Source organism: Ischnura elegans, chromosome 8 (genome assembly GCF_921293095.1).
Source record: "Ischnura elegans chromosome 8, ioIscEleg1.1, whole genome shotgun sequence".
Taxonomy (NCBI): domain Eukaryota; kingdom Metazoa; phylum Arthropoda; class Insecta; order Odonata; family Coenagrionidae; genus Ischnura; species Ischnura elegans.
In genome coordinates, this window is record NC_060253.1 from 3,618,876 (window position 1) to 3,627,988 (window position 9,113).

At 41.9% G+C, this 9,113-nt stretch overlaps 1 non-coding gene across 1 annotated transcript; it reads right to left on the reverse strand.

Annotated features, from left to right (window-relative positions):
• Positions 1-8,228: 8,228 nt before the first annotated feature.
• Trnat-ggu lies at positions 8,229-8,300 on the reverse strand. Its single transcript has one exon. It is a non-coding gene; the product is annotated as a tRNA-Thr (tRNA).
• Positions 8,301-9,113: the final 813 nt, after the last annotated feature.

A 9,113-nucleotide genomic window follows, 5' to 3' on the forward strand; every position in this document is an offset into this window, starting at 1 on the left:
ACCTCTTTTTGACATTTTATACTCGGTGAAAAGGCGTAATGGAGGTTGACTGCCGCGTTGTACTCCCTTTCTATGAATTGGTCTAATTGATCCTCTCTCGGGGCTAAGCTGAGGATGTTTCTGTTGGAGAGGTCGCGCGGCCATAAATAAAGGAAAAGTAGAATTAGGTCTCAAATTGGGCAGCGCATGAGGGCACCAGCTGCTAGGATTTGCCCCACCACGACGGACGAGGGAGAACTCAATGTAGGTCGAGAATTACACCTGCAGGTGTTGGGAGCGCTTTCATCGCCGCAGTTTCATTACTTGTGCCAGCAGAGGCCGCCCACACAGTGGCGAGAAATGGCACAAGGGGAGTGTTGCTCAACGCAGCCACCGAGCAATTCATCCTCATGAACTGATGCGACGACTAGAACATCGTTTTTGGCAGCGAAGCACGACCGTAAAATGTCCACGGCCAATCCGCTAACCGCTATGCCAATACAATTATTTTAGGCCTGCAGAAACTTCTAACAAAGTTACTCCAATAAGTAAATGCAGTCTAAAACATAAATTTCTTGGTGAGAAAATCAGCCTGAACAAGGATCCGAGTGTCAACTCGACTTTCCATCATCGATATTAAATATCCTGCGAAGCTGAATATCCCAAAGTGAAATCGCAGGCGAAGGTTTTGAATAAGGGACCAGTTTGTGTTAAAGACTAGCGGTCGGAACCCGGGCCAATATAATGAAAGTTCCAATGAGGAATTTTTTTAAACTGAAACCCTGTTCCAGCTACCATCCACGTATAGCGGTCATCTTGACGAAATATCAGACGGTTTTGTCAATTTTGACCCAACTGGTGGAAAATCATTTTCATTTAGCTGGATTCGAACCAAATTCTCACAATTTGTCACTACGTATTCTATTCGTGGGCTGTTCCCAATATTTTTAAACTCTTCTTTCGTCCATATAAGATATTTTTATAAAAAGATAACAATTTACGAAGCTTCTACCGCCTTTATACGGCTGTCTTAAGGCCTGGTTACATGACAATTGAGACATACGACTTTATTTCAAAACGAGCGTATAAAGGGATGGACGCCAAAATGCACAGTATAACCTGAAGCCATGAAACCTTAATTTCAAAGCGCATTTAAAAGAAAATGGACGCCTAACTGCACCTGAGGAGTTCATGAATAGAAAATATAAACAGTTTTAATTTAGGTCATGCATTCGCGTATGTTCCGTTGTAAACCACCAAACCGTTCAAGAAATCAGACAAACCTGCACGGGATGCAATGTATCGAGTATCAAGTGACCAGCCCTTAAATCGTAAATCGTTCAACAAGTGACTTTGCAGATGTCCAAGTCGTCCAGCGAATATCCATTGAATTATGCAATTTTAACAATCGTGCAATTCAGAGCTATCGTACTGGAAATCCTACATCATTTCCTAAGCAAGAACTCCCACCTTCTGACGAAGAAGACCAATAATAACTGAGTAGTGGTGAGCTTATCTATTTTGAGAGAAAATTTGATTTCCATTGAAATAAGAACTTGAGTCCAACACAATTTCTTAAATAATAAGAAGCCAATTTCATCTTCTTGTTTCACTTTCTATAATAGTATCGCCATTTCCCTGAAGCATCGGTTTCAAAGTTGGATTTGGAATAGGTTCTTCACAACACTTTAAAAGCCTTTTAAAAACCACCCTAATGATTTAAAACTGAATTGAAAGCGATGGTTTTGATTCATCATGATGTTAGTGCAGATGGCAAGTCAGGAGACGGGTATGTGGTGAAAGCCTCTCTCTATTCTAGGCGGAATTTTTCTGTTTCCAGTTCGTGGCCTAAAATGCAAATACCACGTTCTAATTATTGCGGAATTTCAATGGTGTTTATTTGCCGCAGTGAAATAATGCTGGAAAGTTGAATATTTATAAAATTATACCTTCATTTCATTTTCGAGTTGATTGCGTCTCTTAACTCCAGTGTAAACTCATCCCACGATTCTCTTCTGCCATTGTTGTTTCACGATGAGCTATAATTTACAACGCCCGCGACTGCATGACTGGAGCAGGGAGGGAATGCTATGCTATGGACGAGGTTATCCGAGGTGAATAGTAATCTGCCACGCTTATCACCTCCCGAGATGTCGCCATTGATTTTGGCGCGCTCAAGAGGGACGACGTGCCACTCCAAACAACGCGCTACAAAAATCCACCTCCTCAGCATCATCCTCATCCTCTCCTGCTTCCCCCCCCCCTCGCGTGCGCCGATAACCATCTTCCTCTCCCCCCCACACTCAACTTTTGTCTCGAGGGACGGAGGGAGGCCCCTCGGCGAATTCAGATTAACCCTCTTCATCGGCTATTTATAGAATATCCATATTTGTCAAAAATACTGCTTCGCGCTCTCTTAGCTGATCGAAGCGAATCACCACCTCAATAACATAACATTGTGTTGTTTTGTGGTTTGGGGCTAGAGTGGCTCGTTCTTTACTCGGCCCGGGTTCAAACCCCAGCAGTATCAGCAGATAATTTTAAGAGGCTACCCCGACCCCTGGTTGAGGGCTGTGCGGAGGGAATATACTTAGAGTACAGCACTCCGTCCGTTGGATGGGATGTTAAGCCGTTATCCCCTAGACGCCTTTCATTAAGAGAAGGCTAACGCCGACGCCGAATTTCTCTCTTTCCTACGCGTGCCTGCACGGATTGGTGTGCGGTGGGCTGCGTTAGGACAACAGGCGTTATGATTAACGAGAATATTACAAAATAATGGTGTAATTAAATTTCCATTTTCTAAATTTAATTTAGCATTGCGAATGTCAATTACTCCTGTCCATGGGCAACTCTGTTCGACTCGAATGTAAGTTTAGGCTGAGCTTTATCCCCTTCTATTGGACCCAAACATCGTGTTCTCTTCAAGGGGGAGCAAAATATGAGGGTTTACCGCGCGAGTGTTTTACTTTAGGGACATTCGATCACATATTCCCCTCTTTAAATGCATACATTAATATTGATAGCATTATTTTGAGGTACTATAGCATGTGGCATGCGTATGAATTGATTTGTAACAGATCAATGACAAGTCTTTTAGGGAGTGGACATTTCCAGCAAAGGTCATGAGAAGACCGATTGCATAGGAAGCATACACATTAGCTTTGCTCCTAGTAGATAGAGAGCTCCTCTTGGAGATAATTCCATCACAAAAAAGGACACCGGAAAAGCTGATAATTATAAGGAAATAAAGAGGGATGTAATTGTAATTGGGAAGTAGCATCACGTGAAATTCCATACCTTTTATATAACCTATTTTCTCACTCAACATTGCAATCTTGGCGGAAAGACATTTTCTTCCTTTCACTTGCAAACCATGCTTGTGATTTTGTATCCCGAAATGTAAAGAAAATGGCCCTGACTTCGTCTAATTTCCGTTATTACCTTACGATTGCTGCTCTGGCAAACGCATGGTGTTGTTTGGCATTTAAATCTAAACAACATGTTTGTTGGAATAATTATGTGTGAACCGAATCCGATCCGAACAAAGGCAGGGAAATATGCCGAAGAGAAGTAAAATGTGCACAAATAAAAATACAAGGGAAAGATGGCGATGGATTTGTACTGTCTCAAGGGAGAGAATATTTTGTTCCTCTGAATCAACAAACCTGCACTTATAAAAAATAATTTAAAAGAGCAATAAAAGCTATCTATTTGAATTTGAATTCATCTCGAATTTATGAAAATTGGTCAAAGCGCGGTCTCGTCAGCGGTGGACAATATTTCCCGTCATTTAAATTGGCCAATATCTCTCTCAAAATATTATTACCCATTAGTCATCATCATATTCAGTGAGTATTTTATTTTTCCCCTTCCATTTATTTATTTTTCAATAGGTTACACCTCGTTAAATTGTGTAATTCATTTTCGATATCAAAATATGTTTTTAATTAGTAATCCACGGTACGAATATAATTTTGCTTTTTTTCATGATGCTCGCGCATACCACAAATCACCTCATTATCATCGCATTAATATCCCTCATTCCTCCCCATGAAATCCATTAATCAATAGCTATTCATCGCACTCAGTGACGGAAATTGCGGGGAATAAAAACATGATAATCATCAGTTTTCCACAGGCCGTGCCAATTTCTACTCCCTTGAATTCAGCTACCACTCCCACACATTACACGTCTTTTTTGAAATTGTTAACGTTGTTTCACTCTTGTTTTCCCGAAATGAAGTGACCTTTTGAATGGTTTGATGCTCATTATATTCCAAACGATAGGGAAGGAAGTGTGGGTGGTGGATTTGCAGAATACGCTCATTCTAAACTAAGATTTACAATGTTATCTCAATATCCCCATTGTACTCCGCTGAACCGGATTTCACAATTTAAGATGGTGCAAATGGGTCGACATAGTTACCGTCCGTTACTCATCGTCCTCCAAACGTTGCATTGGGCTCATCGAATCATTTGAACACGAATTCTTAAAGCATTACCCGACCAACGAGAGAATTTTTGCATTTAATTAAAAAAATTCGAAGAAATATACATTCACGTAAAATATTTATATTCCAACTGAGCAAAGATGAACAAATAACATATTCCTATATCATATACAATTGAGGTGGCTTAAGTTTCAAAATAAGAGAAAATATCGCTTGGGAATGCTTTCATGTAAACTTTTTGAAAATAGAAATCCCCTTTATCTGCTCAAAATGTTTAATGAAAATCATCTGATCGATTTCACCCGCTCAAATCCAAATATTTTCCTTATCCTCATTCACTACACCTTTTAGAATCCATCCCAAATAACATGAAGACAATTTGGAACTTCCTCCCTTAATCCTTGAAACGAAGTTTAAAGGTAGCCTTCTTTAAAACAGGGTTGCATGAGTATTTTATGATAGAACAGAATACATTAAGCAGAATATTGATGGGGATAACAAAAGAGTAATTATTAATTTAAAATAGGTAGTAAAAAGTTTTTTTTAATGAAAACAACTTATTTTAATGCGTAGAAAATGTATAAAATATAGCGATTGCATTCAGTGTATAAATAGGTATAATCTGGAAAACTAAATCGTATTTAATACATTTAATATGCACGCATAGGATTAAATATGCTATTGATCTTTCAATGTATGTATGTAGTATGTAAACTATCCTATATTTTTTTACGCGCGGGTATGTCCTAGACTAATTAATTTTAGAACGTAGGTTTCCGCGGCGATGGTTTGATCTCTGCATTTCTTCCGGGTTTACTTCCGCGTCAGCTTGCTTGTAGACAACAGTTTCGACCTGAAGACGCTGGCAGGATAGCCAGCAAAACTGTTGTCTACAAGCAAGCTGACGCGGAAGGAAACCCGGAAGAAATGCAGAGACTAATTCATTGTTGATCTTTGAGGGCGGTTTTTTTTTTCGAACCCCGATGGGTCATGAACAGAAGACGAAGTGTTCGATAAAAAATTATTTTATTGCTAAATATTGATCGCAATTGTGGTGTCCATTCGACATAATGGCCTCAGCGATAGATGAATTGGTCGTGTCTGTGAACAAGCTTCGTTATACCTTCCTCTATGGATGTTGCCGCCAATGACTTCCTACGAATTTTTCCTTTTTCCTGTTGCTCATCGCCCGTTTGAAAATGCTTCCGTTGTATCCACATCTTCAATCCAGCGTAAAGATGAAAGTCACACGGCAATAGGTCAGAATGGCACGGCGGGTGATAGAAATTGTGCCATTGAAATTGCTCAGGGAGAAAAGTTGGGCTGCATCAGCGCTGAGATGAAGGGCGTTGTCACGGATCAGAACACTTCCAGAAGTCACCTATGCTCTCTTACGTTTGGAGTCAGAATCGGCGTAATTTTTCACTCAGTTGCAAACTCTAGCCACAGTGTATTAACGTTAAAATTCTCTTTTATCGGCATTAAGTTCAATACAAGTCGATGCTGAAGCTATTTCGCGAGTTTTCTGGCTGTCGCTCCGCAGTGCACATTTGGCGGGAGAATCAATTGAGGCAGTGTATGTAGTTAATGAGATTGCTACTAACCATAAACTAACAACTTTAGATCAGAAATGACTTGAGCGTGTGGTGCGGAGAACTCGCAGTTGCCCTATTCGCGCAGTACCCGCCTGTCACTTGCATGATGTCTTTGCTGAGCAATGGGAGGTTAAAAAATCCTCGTATCTATCCCCTATTACTTTAAGCATCTTCCTTGAGTTTTACTTTAAAATATGGTTTCTCATCTTTCGCTAAACCTGTTGCATTCCAAAACTTTTAAAATACCATGTCGATTATATCGTACCTTGTTGATTTCCACAAAGTGATGATAGGTTTACACACAATGATGATGATAAAGATGATGATACAGCTTTATATCCTTGTGCCTCTAAACCCACATCGAAAGAAAAGATGAAGCAATCATAGCAGAGAATTTTAAAGACAATCGAGCAGGCATTTCTTATTACGACATGTATGAGAATGAAATGAAGGTGGTAACGTTTTGAGCGATCTAAGGATGGGCATCATAAGTGTAGGAATGTCTCCTTGATTCACATTTTCTTGATTTGTTTTCCCTCCATTAAATTAAAGGCACATTCGTCCCTTATACAACGAAGGGGTGGGAACGATCAGTAGATAGAATGATCATCGAGGAAAGAATGGGTACCGAGGAAATAGCATTCTACTCGAGGTGGACCATAGCCAGTTTTTCTGTGAGGTGTTGGATCATCAAAGGTCAGAGGACGGAGAGCCCTGAGCAAAAACCCAGGTCCTCGAGGTCGTAGGGCTACCAACCCCAACAATTGGAAATCTATCATAATATCATGAAAACAAAGATCAGCCTCAGGTGGATGGATATAATGGCTTTCGCGAAAATGGAAACACGAATTACGGATTGCCACATGGAATATTAGAACAATGCTGAAGCCAAGAAACGTGAAACAAGTAGCAGATGAGATTCAGAAGTACAGAATTTATATAAACAGCACTTGTTTCTCTATCTAACGAGTACACTTTGGTACTTGGAAAGTCCCAGGATAATTAATGAAATGATTCACGTGCTGACCAAGGGAAGGCATTCATCTTCGCTTCATTGATGTCAGAGACTGCAGGAGCCCCAACTGCGACTCTGACCACTACTTAGTAAGGGTCATAAATGGACAAAAATTATCAAAACCAAAGTAACATCCAAACCAATTAGAACAAAATTGGAATGTTGGAAAAGTGAACATCCCAGAGAGCTTAGAAGTGAGACAAAGAGGAGCAGAGAGAACACATTTTGAGATCCAGATATAAGGAAAGATGGAATGGCTAAGAGATAATCATTAAAGAATTATCAGAAGAAAAAATTGATGAAAGACGGGCGGAAAGGAAGAGGGACTGGTTGGATGCGGAATGCGTTGGAGCAGTTCGAAACGAATAAAGAGAGAGTGAAATAATGGCTGGTAGGGATAAAAGAAGCAATAGAAGAGAGTATGAAAGTTAAAGGAGGGTGACGCAGAAGAGAGAAAACAGAAGAAATGACAAAGCAGTTAAAAGAAAAGAAAAATTAAATGCAAAGTTAAATACACCAAAGGATGAAGTTCGCCATGAAAAAATATTTGACTTAGCCGGGATTCGAACCCGGATCTCCCGATTGCCGGTCAGGCGTGCTACCAGTTACACCACCAAGCCATCTTCTCAGAGCGAACTTCGGGGTGGGTTTTACCGAACAAGATGTTGACGTCACAAGTCCACACTGTGGCACATGTGGCGAGGGTCGTGCTTACTAAGCCACTGTCGGGGAGAAAAACCCTTATTTTCCGCTGGTCTGCGGCGACGATTTTCAAAGCACTGAAGGAACAAGTGACTTTGTACGCAGTCACGCGCACGGGTGCAAAGTTAAATACACCAAAGGATGAAGTTCGCCATGAAAAAATATTTGACTTAGCCGGGATTCGAACCCGGATCTCCCGATTGCCGGTCAGGCGTGCTACCAGTTACACCACCAAGCCATCTTCTCAGAGCGAACTTCGGGGTGGGTTTTACCGAACAAGATGTTGACGTCACAAGTCCACACTGTGGCACATGTGGCGAGGGTCGTGCTTACTAAGCCACTGTCGGGGAGAAAAACCCTTATTTTCCGCTGGTCTGCGGCGACGATTTTCAAAGCACTGAAGGAACAAGTGACTTTGTACGCAGTCACGCGCACGGGTGCAAAGTTAAATACACCAAAGGATGAAGTTCGCCATGAAAAAATATTTGACTTAGCCGGGATTCGAACCCGGATCTCCCGATTACCGGTCAGGCGTGCTACCAGTTACACCACCAAGCCATCTTCTCAGAGCGAACTTCGGGGTGGGTTTTACCGAACAAGATGTTGACGTCACAAGTCCACACTGTGGCACATGTGGCGAGGGTCGTGCTTACTAAGCCACTGTCGGGGAGAAAAACCCTTATTTTCCGCTGGTCTGCGGCGACGATTTTCAAAGCACTGAAGGAACAAGTGACTTTGTACGCAGTCACGCGCACGGGTGCAAAGTTAAATACACCAAAGGATGAAGTTCGCCATGAAAAAATATTTGACTTAGCCGGGATTCGAACCCGGATCTCCCGATTGCCGGTCAGGCGTGCTACCAGTTACACCACCAAGCCATCTTCTCAGAGCGAACTTCGGGGTGGGTTTTACCGAACAAGATGTTGACGTCACAAGTCCACACTGTGGCACATGTGGCGAGGGTCGTGCTTACTAAGCCACTGTCGGGGAGAAAAACCCTTATTTTCCGCTGGTCTGCGGCGACGATTTTCAAAGCACTGAAGGAACAAGTGACTTTGTACGCAGTCACGCGCACGGGTGCAAAGTTAAATACACCAAAGGATGAAGTTCGCCATGAAAAAATATTTGACTTAGCCGGGATTCGAACCCGGATCTCCCGATTGCCGGTCAGGCGTGCTACCAGTTACACCACCAAGCCATCTTCTCAGAGCGAACTTCGGGGTGGGTTTTACCGAACAAGATGTTGACGTCACAAGTCCACACTGTGGCACATGTGGCGAGGGTCGTGCTTACTAAGCCACTGTCGGGGAGAAAAACCCTTATTTTCCGCTGGTCTGCGGCGACGATTTTCAAAGCACTGAAGGAACAAGT